This window comes from Euphorbia lathyris, chromosome 6, assembly GCF_963576675.1.
Source record: "Euphorbia lathyris chromosome 6, ddEupLath1.1, whole genome shotgun sequence".
NCBI lineage: Eukaryota > Viridiplantae > Streptophyta > Magnoliopsida > Malpighiales > Euphorbiaceae > Euphorbia > Euphorbia lathyris.
Genome location: NC_088915.1, coordinates 16,095,630 through 16,112,995, shown reverse-complemented (window position 1 = coordinate 16,112,995; position 17,366 = coordinate 16,095,630).

The following is a 17,366-nucleotide window of genomic DNA, read 5'->3' as shown; positions in this document are numbered from 1 at the left end:
GGATCATTCTATGGGTCTTAACAGTCGCAACCTCATTAAAGCTATTAAAAGGCTTTGCTCCTCCTTTGAGTTCTTAGAGTTCAGTCACATATTTAGAGAGCGGAATCGTGTTGCAGATCGCTTGGCGGCAGCGGGCCATGAGAGGACGTTAGGTGTTACTACCCTTTCTGTTTCCCCTAGTTTCATCTCTCCTCTTCTTTTAGAAGATAGGATTGGGGTTAGCTTCCCTAGGCTTATTCATGGGTAGTTTGTTGTTGTTTGTTTTTTCTTTTCCTTTTCTACCAAAAAAAAAAATAAAGGAAAGAAATTGGATAAATTATTAGGTCCCGTTTACTTGGGAGAAAATATTGTGTTCTGGAAAATTTTATACAGGGAAAATATTATGCATGAAAATAAAATATTTTTCTGTGTTTGGCAACAACACCGAAAAATATTTTTCAGTGTTTGACTACAACACTAGAAAATATTTTCCAACCACTAAAAACGTGAAAATTTATTAAAAACACAAAAAAGTGGAAAAATGCGAAAATCACGAAAAGTAAAAAAATATTAAAAACATGGAAAACATGAAAAAAAAACGTGGAAAAACACGAAAATGTGGAAAAAAATTAATGTTAAAAATACAAAAAAAAAACATTTTTTCACATTTTTGGTATTTTTTGTGCGTTTTCTTGTGTTATTAACGTTATTGTATTTTTTTGCATTTTTTCTTCATGTTTTCGTGTTTTCACATTTAATTTATCGTTTTTTCGGTTTTTCACATTTTCTTTTTTTTCGCGTTTTTTTTCCGCATTTTGTTACTTTTTCGTGTTATTCATGCTTTCATGTTTCTCGTATTTTCACGTTTTTGTATTTTTTACGTTTTCGTGTGTTGTTTGCATTTTATGTCTTTTCATGTTTATCGCGTTTTTCACTAATTGTCACGTTTTCGTGTTTTTCGTATTGCTTCACGTTTTTGTGTTTTTTGTATTTTTCACGTTTTTGTGTAATTCGTATTTTCTCACTTTTTCGCGTTGTTCATGTTTTGTGCTTTTTCTTTCAAGCGTTTGCTTTTTTTTTCGTTTTTGTGTTTTTCGCGTCTGTTCACCTTTTCATGTATTTTGCGGGGTTTTTTTTCATATTCTCGTGTTTTATAACGTTTTTACGTTATTCATGTTTCATATTTTTGTATTTTTACATTTTTTTAACGTTTTCCCTATTTTTCTCTAAACGCATATGTTTTGGGGAAAATGTTTTACCCTTTTGAAAATGGTAAAACATTTTCCCTTATTTCTTCATTCCTTTTCCATTGACTTGCCACTTATTTTCCTTTGACTTATTTTCCTGCCCAAACAAACACTGGAAAATTGGGAAGATATTTTCCCCCAAAAAACAGGGCCTTAGAAGCACCCGGTTTTTCATGTCAAATGGAGGACCTCCTATACATATTTTGACACGTGTGATACGGACCCACATATATTATAAATGACCCCACTATTTTAATTATTACGTGGAATCACACTACACGTGTCCAAATGTGAATTGGGAGTCTTCCGAGTGACATAGAAAACTGGGTACTTAATATAAGAACTCATGAAATTGACTACAAAGAGCGTGAAAATTTCATAAAAGGTATAAAAAAACATAAAAAAAACAACGGGTTTTTAGATATTAGTATATTATTACAACTTTTTAAATAAACTTTAATTAATGAATCTCAATATGGTAAAAGTTTAATAAAGATAAAGAAAAAAACTCGGAATGACATTATAGAATTTAAGATCGGTATAGAATTGAGCTGATCTAATTAATGCATGAGCCAAACTATTTACCTGTCTTTTAAGAAAATGGATCAAGAAGACGTCATTATGTTGGAGGATGTGTTTGCATCTGACAATTATATCTTCAAACTCCGAACAATTAAGATCAACAGAGGCAATCAAATCGCATGCGGGTTGAGAGTCTGATGATAAGGATTGAGTTGTATTTAGTTAGCATACTTATCTTATTATATTGTTAGCATATTTATTCTATTATATTGTTGTTAATAGTTTGCTATTATCCTATTAATATCCTGTAAATATCTTTCTGTTACTTGATGTATATCTCAAGTCTTTGTATTCTTTATATACGCATGTTCAATCAATAAACAAATCTCTTCTTCTCAATTACTCTATATGGTATCAGAACCTTTTGATCCTCTTTCCCTCTTCAAAAAATCGTCTTCCTCAAAATCGTCTTCCTTCCCTAACACATCTTTAATGACAAACCCTAACTCATCCTCTCAAATCCCAAACACTGATGATTCAACTAAACCATTTACCTTTATTCATATTCCCACCACCATTCAACTAAGTTCTACAAATTACCTCTCTTGGAAGATGCAAATTCAAGCCATACTCATTGGACATGATCTCTACAAATTTATTGATGGCACTTTTCCCTCTCCCTCTCCTACCGTTGTTGCTAACGGTGTTGAGGAATCCACTCCAGCTATTCGCTTTTGGAATCGACAGGACAAACTGTTGTTTGGTTCCTTTATCGGTACAATTTCTCAATCCCTCATTCCGCTCATCTCTTAAGCCAAAACCACCAAGGATATCTGGGACATTCTTGAAAAGACATATGCCAAGCCTAACAGAGGCCATATCAAACAATTGAAAGATCAATTCAATCGAATCTCAAAAGGAAATCAAACGATTTCTACATATATGCAAGCAATTAAGGCGTGTGCGGATCAACTAGCTGCCCTTGGTAAAACTGTTGAACATGAAGATCTTATTGATCGAGTATTACTTGGTCTTGATACCCCCATACAACTCGATCATTGAATCTGTCAATGCAAGAGCTACCCCAATCTCCTTCGAAGAATTGCATGAAAGATTGATTAATCGAGAACTAACTATTCAACAGAACCAACATTCCTCTTCTCTTCCTGCCACTGCCTTTGTGGCTGCGACTCGTCCACAATATCGCCATCCTGGTCGTCCATAAGCCTTCGATATTCTTCCAACTCCCAGCAATAATTTTTCCAGGCAACCTCGCCCTTTTTTTGGGTAAATGCCAATGGTATCGCGAACAAGGGCATGTTGTGTCTAAGTGCCCCAAATTTGCTCAGCAATGTCCAAATGTCACACTGCCTACCTTCACTCATTTCAATCGGGCTCCTTCTGTTTCTAATCATGCTCGACCATAAGCACATGCAGTCTACATGCCTCCTTCCTCGCCTTCATCAACATGGTTGCTTGACAGTGGTGCCTCTCACCATGTTACTACTGACCTAAACAATTTGTCTCTACATGCTCCCTGTAATGGCACTAAGGAACTGATCATCGGTGATGGTATAGGTTCAAAAATTTCTCACACTATTTCTCTTAATCTTTCATGTTCTTTTTCTTCTCTTCACCTAAATAATGTTCTCTTTGTACCCTCAATGTCTCTCAATGTTATCTTTATTTCTCAATTTTATCTTGACAATAATGCGTCTATAGAATTCTTACCTCACTCTTTTTGTGTGAAGGATCTCAAAACGGGGATTTCTCTCTTCCAAGGTCTAGTTAAATCTGGTATCTATGAAATTCAGTCTACTGCACCTCAAGTCTCCACAAGCACCAAAATCAATTCCCTTGATTGGCATCATCGATTGGGGCATTTGTCTCTTAAAGTTTTTCATATCTTGTCTCACAAAATAATTTCAATGTTCCTAGTATCTCAACTTTATATTGTAATTCATGTTTGCAATAAAAGTCACCAGCTTCCTTTTTCTATCTCATCTATAACTTCCACTGCACCTTTACAATACATATATACTGATCTTTGGACATCACCCATTTATTCACATGATGGATTCAAATACTATTTAATTTTTGTAGATCACTACACCAAATATATTTGGCTTTATCCACTAAAAATAAAATCAGATACAAGTGTCGTATATACTCGTTACAAAGCTTTAGTTGAAAAGTTTTTCCAACTTCCTATCACTACTTTATATTATGACAATGGGGATGAGTATGAAGCTCTTAATAAGTACCTCGCTATTAATGGAATATCCAGGCTCACTACTCCTTCTCACACCCTTCAATATAATGGCTATTCACGTCATCGACACACTGTCGAAACATGTCTCACTTTACTACTCACTCATGCCTTTATGCCACTAGAATATTAGACTAATACTTGTTCCACAGCAGTGTATCTTATTAATCGCCTCCCCACTCCCACATTAAAAAATGCTTCTCCGTATCTTAAACTATTTAGAAAACCGCCTAACTATCAAAAGATGAGAAGTTTCGGTTGTCTCTGTTATCCTTGGCTCAAACCTTATACCTCCCATAAATTAGAGCCTAAATCCATCCCTTGTGTCTTTATAGGGTATTCCTCCACTCAGAGTGCCTATTACTGTCTTGATCCCTAATCAAATAAGGTCTACACCTCTTGACATGTTCATTTTGTTGAACACAAATTTCCTTATTCTGATCTTGTTTCTACATCTCACTCTCTTTCAAATTTACTTGAACAATGGTGTCCCCTCTTTATAGCCACGTTAACAGCTCCATCTCATCCTTTTGAAACTTCAACTTCAAATAATCTTGACTCAATTGATTGTGCCATCCCAACTCTGCTGCACCATTCTACCGCTGATCTTGTTGTACCATTCCTCTGAGGCGTCTCACTCACCCTCTATATCATCCTCAACCACCCCATCCACGTCTCCCTTTTCTTCCCCACCATGACATGTCCCTACTATGACAACCAGGCTTCAAAATAATATTCGTAAGCCTATACAAAAACTTAACCTTCTTACTCAAATCATTGATTCTGAAACCATTCCCAAAACCGTAGCTCAGGCTCTTAAGAGTCCAGTGTGGTGAAAAGCCATGAAGGAGGAATTTACTATTCTCATTCATAATAAAACCTGGCAGCTTGTACCACCATCTGTTTCTAAAAATGTTGTAGGCTGCAAATGGGTTTTCCAAATGAAACGTTACTCAAATGGTTAAATCGCATAGTATAAAGCTCGTTTTGTGGCATGAGGTTTCAATCAAAGACCAGGGTTGGACTATAATGAGACATTCAGTCCTATCATCAAGCCGACTACTTTCTGTTTAATACTCTCTCTTGCGGTTAGCCAAGGTTGGTCTTTGCGCCAATTGGACATTAACAATGCTTTTTTACAGGGAACTCTCATGGAGGAAGTTTACACTGCTTAACCACCTAGATTCACTGATACTATGCATCCAAATTATGTGTGTAAATTAAACAAAGCACTGTATGGTCTCAAACAAGCACCAACGGTTTGGTACACAAAATTAAGGCAGTTCTTACTTGATTCAGGATTCAGAAATTCCATATCAGATTCTTCCTTATTTACTCTACGCTCAAATGGATCCATCCTTTATTTATTGGTCTACGTTGATGACATTATTGTTACTAGGAATTCTACACAATTTCTTGAGACATTCATCACCAACATTTTAGCTCGTTTTTCTCTAAAAGACTTAGGCCAGTTATCATATTTTCTTGTAGTTGAAGTTCTTCCTTATTCTGATGGACTATTCTTGAGTCAAAGAAAATATATTTCTGACATTTTATGCAGGGCTAACATGGATGATGCTAAACCAGTTGCTGCTCCTCAAGCCACTCATCCTCCTCTGACGTTAGCCGGAACAACACTCCAAGATCCAACTGAATATTGTGGTTTGCTTAGTAGTCTATAGTATCTCGGTTTGACTCGGCTGGATATTGCTTTCTCGGTCAATAAATTAGCTCAAGACATGCATCTGCCAACTAAAGATCATATGCAAGCCTTAAAACGTCTTCTTCGTTATTTGGGGGGGCACTCAAACTACATATTGGTTCTTCATAAGGATTCCCCACTCACCATTCATGTCTTTTCAGACGCGGTTTGGGCTTTTGATAAGGATGATTATATCTCCACTACTGCCTGTATTGTGTATCTTGGCAAAAATCCCATCTCATGGACGTCAAGAAAGCAACTCACAAGGGCCCGCTCTTCTACTGAGGCTGAATATCGCGTCGTGGCCAGTGCCACTACTGAAGTTCTTTGGCTTCGCAATCTCTTTCAAAAGCTCAACTTAACATCATCCAATGCTCATGTTATCTACTACGACAATGTTGGTGTCACTTATGTCAGTGCCAATCCAGTTTTTCATTCAAAATGAAACATCTTGCTTTAGATTGTCACTTCGTTCGTGAAAATGTGCAATCTGGAACTCTTCGGGTGGCCCATATATCTAATGTTGATTAGCTTGCGGATGCTCTTACAAAGCCACTTCCTCGTTCCACCTTTGTTTCCTTAGTTCCAAAATCGGTCTCTCCTATTGGCCGACCGTTTTGAGGGGGTGTGATAAGGATTGAGTTGTATTTAGTTAGCATACTTATCTTGTTATATTGTTAGCATATTTATCTTGTTATATTGTTGTTAATAGTTTGGTATTATCCTATTAATATCCTGTAAATATCTTTCTGTTACTTGATGTATATCTCAAGTCTTTGTATTCTTTATATACGTAAGTTTAATCAATAAACAAATCACTTCTTCTCAATTATTCTCTATCTGATTCAAAGACCACCAGTGGGAAATTCATATCTTTAGCTTTGTGCAAGGCTTGTAACAATGTGAGTGCTTCGCCTTCACGAACCTCCATCAGACTGTCCAATGTAATAATTATGCCGACAATAAAACAACTGCTTGAGTCGCGAATGGCTACACTTAAACCACTCATACCAGGGCCTGCAAACAGCGCCATGTTTATTGACAAGAGACGCATCCCAATGGAGGACGATGCCAAACTATAGCACGAGACACAGTCCAGGAGAGGATGATGCCAAATATATTACAACATCTTTTATGTTCAGGTTTTGAGGGATTTTTTTGACTTTTAACCGGAAGATAAGTCTTTTCTTTGTTTTATTAAATTTTTGATTGGTTTACTATAATAGATTTTGTAGTTTCTTCTTTATTTGTAGTTTTGTAAATTACATACGTGGTGTACAACCTTTACCTGTTCACACTTTGGTGTACAATCTTTAATTTTGCACACTAAAATGTAAAAACTTCAGGTGACCTACCACTAAAGTGTATAACCGGTTTTTATGACCGATCAACACAGGTCAATGCTGCCACATCAGCAATTTGACTATTCTAAAAGTAAAAAATTGACACCCTATTATGAAATTACTAAAATAGCCTTGTCACCTTCATTTGCAACTCTCTCTCACTCTTTTCCTTTCTCTCTCTAGATCCTCTCTCCTTAACTCATCTATCTCTCCTATTTATCTATCTAACAATTCTCTCTCTAAGTTTCTCTCTCTCAAGCTTTAGTTGGCACGATTTTCTTCTCAATGATGCGTTTGATCAGCAGCATGAAAAAAGTAGGGACCTCGAGATGCTTTTTACATAATAGTTATGCCCTTCATCTACGCCGCCAACTCTCTTCTCAATTCTCTCAAACTCGCCGTCCAATAGATCTCGCCGGTGCCGCTAGCAGAACCACAACACTCTCTGTATCACCTCTGTACCACAGACCTCGCCAACGCTGGGTAAAACTCTATCAATGACAGCGAATTTACAGAGTTCATTTGAAGGAAAATACGAAGCCAAATAACATTCATCTGAACATCGACGATCATTGATTTTGCATGCAGCGCAAGGTCCAACAGATGCATCAGTAGTAGCAGGCGGTGGTTAAATGGAAGAAGACTACAAGATCGAGAGGAATAAGATGACGACGATAATGGCGATTCCAGTGTTGGGTAAATTTCACATATGGTGTACAACTTTTACCCTAAATCACACTTTAGTGTACAACCTTCAAAATGTCACACTAATATGTACGTACTTAGGGGTGACCTCACACTGTGGTGTATAGCCGGTGAGAATGACCGGTCAACGCCAGTCAACCCGCCACGTCACCCTTATTTCACTAATTCGAACTAAAAACGTGGGGCCCCTTAATATGAATTGACTAAACTACCATCTTTTGTTTTCCCTCCCAATTAATCACCTACCCAACTCCCCATACACATTGTTGGTCCCATGTGATTAGTTCCAATGGGGGTTTAGGAACTAATATAACTTTTTCGCTAATTAATCTTGCTGACTTGATAATTTTGGTGAGTTAAGTAACTCAGCTTTGGTCAACTTGGCCGATCTTAATGTAAGACAGTTTTAGTCAGATGCTGACTAAGACTGTTTCACTTGAGAGTTGGGAATCGACACTTTTGTGGTCAGCTTCCAACTCAGCACTTTAATTTACTCAGTGTCAGCTTTAAATAGTTTATATGCTGAGTAAATATAACAAGCAACACATGCACACACACACACACATATATATATATATATATATATATATATATATATATATATATATATATATTCAAGAGAGTTAGAAATTACTCAGTATCACTTATCCTGGTTTGGCCTCTCTGCCTACGTCCAGTCCCCAGACTCGTCCGGGCTTTTAGAATCCAATACTGAGCTCTTTAAGGGTAGAGCACAAACCGGTTACAAGGCAGTTGAATATGCAAGAGTATCTTCCTCTATTCGTCTACTCAACTCCTACTAAGTGCTACAACCCAGCACCTATATTTCTCTACCACTGAGTATTTACAACCAAACACTCAGCACAACACTCTCAATTTACGATTGATACAGTTTGCTCTTTTTCAGATAAAGAACACTTTAGATGATTACAAAACAATCAATCTAGCATTTACACAGGAATAGAAAATTGGTGTAAGATTTCTTTCTTGTTTTTGAGTGCTTTGAACTTGTATTTTTCTCTCTTGTATTTTCTGTGATTCGGCAATGATCCAAGAGGATTGCTTGTCCTTTTATAGTTATCCGTTGAATCCAAAACGGCTCTTTTGGGGGACAAGCTTCTGGTCAACTTCAGATGTTCAGGCCAATCATGTTTTCTGATTTCTTCAGATGTCAGGCTTGTCTTCTTCTTACAGACTTTGTCTTCATGTGGCAGTTTGTCTTATAGCAACGAACAGTTGATCCATGCACCTCGGAATTTGGCTTTTGCGTAATTCCAAGGCTTCTATTATTGGTGCAGATAGTTGTCGAATTTGTCTTTTAGCTAACGGATCATTCATGCTGTCCTGAAGATCACTCAGCTTCACTTCGATAATCATTGTCTTTGATTGTCACCAATTCTCATACTGAGTTCTTTTTCACTCAGCTTCCATGGTCAGCTTCGTTCTGTAGGATCTAGTTCTGAAGCAGACTTCTTTTATGCTGAGTTCCGTTCCACTCAGCTTCTTTGATCAACTCCATTCTTAAGCTGTTGTTTTGAAGATGACTTATCTTCTCTTGTGCTGAGTTGCTCTTCACTTAGCGTGTGTTGTGTTCTCATGATGACTTTGTCATGTCTTAATCTTTATTTCCTTTTGCATTTATACTCAATATTGAACAAACGGATTAGTACAATTAAATCAAAGCACTTAAATTTAAGGGAAAATTACAAAACTGGGTCAAATGGGAGGCCTATTTACATATTTAACCCATTTACTAATTCTACTACATATCTAGACTGATTTTATGTGAATTTCCAAAAATACCCCTAACCTTCCCACTTTCACCTCTCGCGAATCGCCGCTCCCCCCATCTCCTTGGTTATGCAAAAAGTTGCTCCTGCATTAATGATTTCAAGACTTTTGATCTTCCTTTCTTCCTTTAAATTGCACAAAATCTGCACCATTTAGTCAAAATCACAATGAATTTCTCTTTTTCATCTCTTCATCTCTTGATTCTGCAACTTCCCAACCCTAGAAAATGAAGCCATGGTTTTTCAACCTCCTGTTCGTTGCTTGGTTTCTTTCTTCTTGTTACCATCAAAGAAATGGTTTTTCTACGTTATTTCCTTCGTTCTTCCCATGTTATCATATTGTTATTGTCGCTTTTAGGGGTGAAAGGGGCAAAAAATGTAAGTATCTGTTTTTTTTCTGCGTTTTTTCATGAATTCACTTCGCAATCGATGGTTTCGCTAAGCTTTGCGAAAAGACGAGCCTGGAAAGTGATGATCTACTTCGTGAATTGATGATTTCGCGAAGATCTGCGAAGAGAGAGTTTGAAACGTATGGATCTGCCTCGCAAATCGATTAGTTCGCGAAGTCTGCGAATAGATCCTCACGTTTCAGACCTCGCAGACTTCGCGAAAGCATCGATATGCGACGTAGATAGTCACATTTCAGACCTCGCAGACTTCATGAAAAAATCGATATGCGAAGTAAAATCACCTCTTCCCCTGCACATTTACATTCGCATGCTTCGCTAATTTTCATTTCGCGAAGCAAAAAACGTCTTTTTCCCTGCTAACACGATTAATTTTTTCTGTAGATGGTTGAATACGTAACATCCCTTTCTGGAAGGTGGTGTACTAGGCTGTAGGGGAGATGATTTTCCTTCCTGTATAGGGATGAACTTCCCCAAGATTGACACATTCACTCCTGAAATGATTCGTTAGGAGAGGTTGTGTCAATCTCGGGGTGCACCATGGGACACGTCCATCCCATGGTGCCAATCTTCAAAGTGGACCTAACTTAATCCGGTGCCAATCTTGAATCGGATGAGTAATCTTGGTGTGCACCGTGCGACACGTCCATCCCAAAAGGTCTGGAAGTCCAGACCTTTTGGGATGGATATGTCCCATGGTGCACACCAAGATTACTCATTCGATTCAAAATTGGTACCGGATTAGTTAGGTTCACTTTGAAATGATTAGTTAGTAGAGTTCATTGTGGCAATCTTGTTGTAAATTTTGATAATGTTATGATTTGAATGTTGTTATTGTGGCAATCTTGTTGTAAATTTTGATAATGTTATGATTTTAATGTTCGAATCCGTTGTTGTTTGCCATTTTTTGTTATATACCACTTCGCGTATTAGCTTCAAAACATATCCAGCATTCGCATATGCGAACTAAATTCATCAAGCAAAACAAACTTCAGCTTCGCAGGCTTCGCATATGGGTGAATATGCGAAGTCAGACGGGATGGGGCGAGCTCCGCGTAAATATTGAGGGTATTTTTGGAAAGTCACACAAAATCAGTCTAGATATGTAGTAGAATTAGTAAATGGGTTAAATATGTAAATGGGTTAAATATGTAAATGGGCCTCCCATTTGACCCAGTTTTGTAATTTTCCCTAAATTTAATTGTCTCTTAATCATGGATTAAACTTAAATGATTTTGTCAAATCAAAATCTTGTGGAAAGGTGTTTTAACACACGTCTCTTCGTTTTCTGGTTGAACTTACAACTGAAAACTCTCTCTCTCTCTCATTATTTCATTTGCTCGAACTCAGTTCCATCTCTCTATCTTTCGACTTTAAATCTTCAACTTCCATAAGAAACCCTAAGTTTTACAGTTCTTGTTGGGTAAAGCTAAGCGAAACCCATAGTCATCGCGATCATGCAATACAAGAAGACGTGAAGTAACACTGTTGTTTCCTGTATTCGAACAACGTGACTAAATAATCGAACCCATATCGCAAGACAATGAGAACTTAATCTATTTCATATTCGAAGACATCGGAGGTAAGTTTATAACTTTTCTGATTACCTTATTCGAAATAAGTTTGTTTGGCTAGTTTTTTATTTTTTTGCTTTCTCGCACCATTGCATGCCATGTTGTTTTAGTTCATCAATTTTTTCCTTCAATAAGCTTTCTCTCTGACGAAAGCTTTTTTAGTGTTGTTTAAAATACAAACCATTTAAATACTTATACATCGATTTTTGTCATGCAGTGGAACCCACTCCGTATGGATAATCGAACATCGAGGGAATCGTAGTACACCGGACCATAGTTGTTAAAAAGATTCTGCCATGTCGAAGCCATGTAAGTGTATTTATTATGTTTTGTTTATTCAGTTAATCCCATTTCTTGACATATATAAATAAATTTGTGTTATTAACTGATATGGTTTTAAAATGTTTACTGACTGATGCATTTTAGTGTTTAGTGGATGAAAAATGTATATTGACCGATTTATTTTAGTGTTTAATGGATGAAAAATGTTTACTGACTGGTATGGCTTTGTTTATTGGTTACTGACTGATATGGTTTAGTGTTTAGTGTTTATTGGTTTAGTGTTTATTGGTTTAATGAATGATAGTGATTATGGCTTTATTGAATGATAGAGTTCATTTTGATTGATTTGGTTTATTACTGATTGTGTTTAGTTGGTTTATTGAATGATAGTGATTATTGGTTAATTGAATGATAGAGTTCATTTTACCTGATTGGGTTTATTTCTTGTTTGGTTTAATTGAATGATAGAGTTCATTTTGACTGATTGGGTTTATTGCTGATTGTGTTTAGTTGGTTATAATTGTGATTGAGTTTTTTTGTTTATTGGTTTATTGCCTATTGGATCATTGAATTTATTAGTGAATGTTTAGGTTTATTGGTTAGAGTTCATTTTGACTGATTGGGTTTATTGCTGTTTTGGTTTAATTGAATGATAGAGTTCATTTTGACTGATTGGGTTTATTGTTGTTTTGGTTTAATTAGTTATAATTGTGATGATTGGGTTTAATGCTTTTGACTGTGTAGACCCTGAAGATGGATATTTTCCTATTATACTGTATTACGATGGAAGATGGACAAAGCATGGATATGTAGGGGGTAAGGTGTTCATCTAGGATTTGTGCCACTAGGACACTCTGTCTTTAGTGGGGATTGCTGCCAAATTAGTCAGTTTGGAATGCACAGGTGTTTATCAATATTACTGGAAGCTATGACATGGCTCGGATGAGGATTGCTATGACATGGCTCTAGCTGGTGTTGAGTGTGGGGAGATTCATATATATGTCAAGGAGGTGACTGAAGATGACTTGGTTAGCATTGATGAACCTGAATCAGAAGATGAAGACGAAGATGAGTTTGAGTTTATACCAAGCTCTGTTATATTAGAACAGATTGATGATGATGTTGACTTACCTAAACAGCGGGGCCTAGAGTATAGTGGAAGGAAGATGCTTTTGCTTCAGTACAATAAGGATTCAGATGAACAAGTAGTTCCTATTGCTGGTGGTGATCAAGCATCTTCTATTGCTGGTGGTGAACAGGTAGCTCCTATTGCTGGTGGTGAATAGGCAGCTCCTACTACTGGTGGTGAACACGAAGCTCCTATTGCACATGGTGGTGAACAAACGGATCCAAGTTCACATGATGAGCAAGCAGATCAAAGTGTACATGATGAGCAAGCAGCTCAAAGTGATCACCAAGCTACAGCTGAAACATTTGATTATGTTAACATAGATGATGCCCCTAATGCCGAAGAAGATGACCACGAAGATGAAGGTACATATGCTAGGGATGATGAAGCTGGTGACCATGCTGCTAGGGATGATTAAGGGGAGCATGCTATAAGGGATGATGACACTGAGAACCATGCTATTGGGGGTGATGAAACTGGTCCCCATGATGCTAATGTGGACCATGTTCATGTGGACCATGCTGCTGGGGGTGAACAAAATGCAGCTGCAGGAGAAGAAGATGAAGACGATTTTGTTGATGATGATTACGTGCTGGAGCAGGATGCTGAGGATCTAGTACAAGGGGTTCAGAATGCCAGACGAGGTAGATGTACGACTGCACCATTTGTTCCCACAAGTGGTAGGGACTCGACACAAAGCTTCAACGTTCAAGATAATTCATCGGAGTACGGGGACTCTGATGTATTATACTCGGAGTCAGATTTTGAGAATGAAGGTAGAACTAGGTACCCAGAGTTCAATGTTCCTAGGGATATGGCAGATCCTACATTTAAGATAGGCATGCTATTCAATGATAACGAAGAGTTCAAAGCAGCATATAGGAGCCATGGCATCAAACACAGATTTCAACCATGGTTCAAGCTTAACACACCTATCAAAGTGGAGGCATTTTGCAAGGGGATGATCAGTGATAGTGATAAGTGTCCATGGAGAATATATGCTTCAAGGGTGGATAGAAAGGATCCATTGAATTGGACCATACAGGTGAAGAGTGGTAACTTCCAACATGAGTGTTGTAAAGTACATAAAAAATTTCACATGACGTATAAGTATGTTGGGAGGAAATATTTGGAGGATTTCAGGAGTGATGTTGACTGGAAGATACAGGCAATGATGGATGACATCGGAAGGGAGATGTCCTTGAGCATTGGCAGAATGACAGCTTACAGGGCTAAGTGCTTTGCCCTTGCCATTATATATGGTGATGAGAAGAGCCAATATGAGAACATCTACAGGTATATTTTGTTGGTTATAATTTGCATTGGTTGTTTATACATGTACATGTTGGTTTGCTTATTTTGTTGATTTTTTGTATGTTCTGTTTATATAGGTATAGGGCTGAGATAATGAGATCCAACCCAAGTTCTACTTTTATGGGTAGGTGATGTAAGTTTCGTCTAGTGGTCGTATTTCTTACGACGAAATGTGTATTATGATGAGTGCGTTATGACTATGGATGTGATCTTTCTAAATGCTCTATCTTTACTAGACGTCACTACTTAGGGGCAAGTATACCCCGTCGTATCAAGTAATAATCCGGTTAAGACCGGGTATCGAATCCACGGGATTTATAACTACAAGTATTAGACGACTCAGTTTTATACGTTATTTAAGCGGTGAATACTTTGAGGTTGATATGGGGACCAACTACAAACTACTCCTAACTACGTGTGAGGCGAATTTATATAACAAAACTCTATGAAGTGATATGGATGCGATAAGTTATAACTATGACAAATAACGACTTCTAATGTTTATACGGTTGATGGTTTGCTCTTGCAAAGACGACTACGTGTAGTGTAACTGACCCGTGAAGTACTTAGACTACGTGGTTCCTAGTCAAGGTGCGTCTAATGCTTGGGACCAAAAATTAGGGCCCGTAAGTTCCGTGGCTTATCAATTCCTACGGTTTCCGGTTTGTCACTTCCGGTAAGGCAACACCTATATGAATCCCTAAAGACAGCCCGAATGGCGTCGGAAATCACGTTCTCCTACACAATAATCAATTATGAATATCAAAACAAGTAACAAGCATCAACACATATATATAAAAGAAGATTATGAATCATAAATTATAAATATGGAGAATGTAAATGTGAATTACAACCAAGCCTAGTACATAGGATGAGTTCAAGCTAATTAGCAAGTAAAAAGGGAAGAATCCACCCTCGGAACTAGCTAACCGGACTCAAAAGCCGTCTCTTAGGACTTGGATGGTGGAGCTTTCGAGCTTGGTGCATGGAAGTGGGGCGGGACTTTGATGGAATGCCAGAATCAACGAACAAGCTCTCAAGATGGAAGAGTTTGGCTATATAAAGCCTAAAAACAAAATCTAAACTACAAATGATAAGAATTACAAGATGTAAGGAGTATGGTCTAAGGTCTAAGTGTATGTATCCCCCAAATGAGTGCTAGACACTCTTATTTATAGATCAAGCTAGGGGCAAGATTGTAATTCCACAAGGTGCAAGCATGGAGGAACATAATTTTGTGCAGAAATCCCATAATACGCCCCGCGTATGGTGGTGTGCGCCCTACGTGTATGCCTATTCCGTCAGAAATCTCCCGCATGTGGACCAATTCCAGATGTTGTTGTCTCAAACACGCCCTGCGTGGAATGGCATGCGCCTTGCGTGTTTGAGACTCTGACTTTTTATTGCTTGATTTGGTCCTTTTACGCCGTGCGTAGCTTGAGGCACGCCCTGCGTAAATGAGTATCTGAAATTTTTGCATTGGAGAACTCCCTTACACGCCCCGCGTATGGATCGTTGACTCAGGGAGACCATGCAGTCTGACTTTTCAGGATTAGGGAATTATTTCTGACATGTGTTTATACGCCTCGCGTAAGTTGGCGTACGCCTCGCGTATGCTGACTCGATACCACGTGGTGTCTGTGGATAGGGCAATCATTTCTGACTTTATGTTTCACGCCCCGCGTGTGGGATGATGCGCCCCGCGTATGGAGTGGATTTTCACTCCTTACTCGTACCTGAAATACAAATCTAGAGAGCCGAGGTAGCTTGACGTTTTTATTTCTTAAACTAATCAAAAACAAAGAAAATTAACTAAACGCATGGAATTTATTTTATTCCGTTATTTTATTAAAACACTCTATTTTTCTAATTAAACTTATTTATTTCTTCTAAAATTAACCCGTAAATCACGCTAAAAGATAGGGGTAAAATACCCCTATCAGTAGGTGGAAGGAAGGAAAGTTCATGGGCATGTACATGTGCTTGGGTGCTTTGAAATCAGCTTGGAAGGCAGGGTGCAGGAAAATTATTTCATTAGATGGTTGTTGGTTAAAAGGTATGTTTGGAGGTCAGCTGTTAGCAGCTGTTGGGATTGATCCAAACGACTGCATCTTTCCTATTGCATATGCCATGGTAGAGACAGAAAGCAAGGAAACTTGGACATGGTTTTTAGAGCTGTTGGCTGATGATCTAGAAATTGAAGACAATAGCCATTTCACCTTAATGTCAGATAGACAAAAGGTATAATTGTTTATTTGGATAGTGTGTATTTATTTACATATTCATGATGCATAACTGTGTCATTACATGCAGGGATTAATATGGGCAGTGGAGATGTTGTTCCCCCATGCTGAACACAGGCTTTGTGTACGCCATATGTACACAAACTTTAGAACGAAATTTAAAGGGAAAGAGTTGAAGGATTTAATCTGGAATGCAGCAAGGGCTCCATATATGGCTAAGCATGAGGAATGGTTAAACAAGATTGAACAAATTTCACCTGAGGCAAGGGGAGGTAAAAACCACAACAAGAGGACATGCACATCACAAACTACACAATCAATTGCTCCACAGGTATTAATTATGTAATGTACAGTCATATGATTTCTGATAGGGATCTAACTATCATTCATATCTGTTTCTTGTAGTCAAAGAGGGCGAGGACTGAAGGAAATTAAGGCTAAGGTATAGCAGCGGAAATATAAAATTTTAGCCTACTTCCTTTTAACCATAGGATCCGTTAATCGTTATTTCATATAAAGAGGGATAAGAAGAAATACCTTTTGAAGAACAATCTACCGTTGTTAAAGAAGCGCCCACAATTCTTCTCCGAGTTCCCAAGCACGAAGTATAACACGGTGAGGTTAAGTTAGAATCAACCGTATGAGATGCAACCAAAATAGATTGCCTCTAATTAACCAACACAAGATCAAAGAGAAAGAAAGATAGATGAAATTAATCGATCGATGGAAGCCGTATGAATTCTTATCCACGAACTAGGGGATGCGAATTCACTTTCTCTCTCTAATTGTATCTTTCGAAAATCACAATGAGGGGAGGGGTTAGGCTTAGTCGAAATTCATGTAGTAGGGGGTATATATAA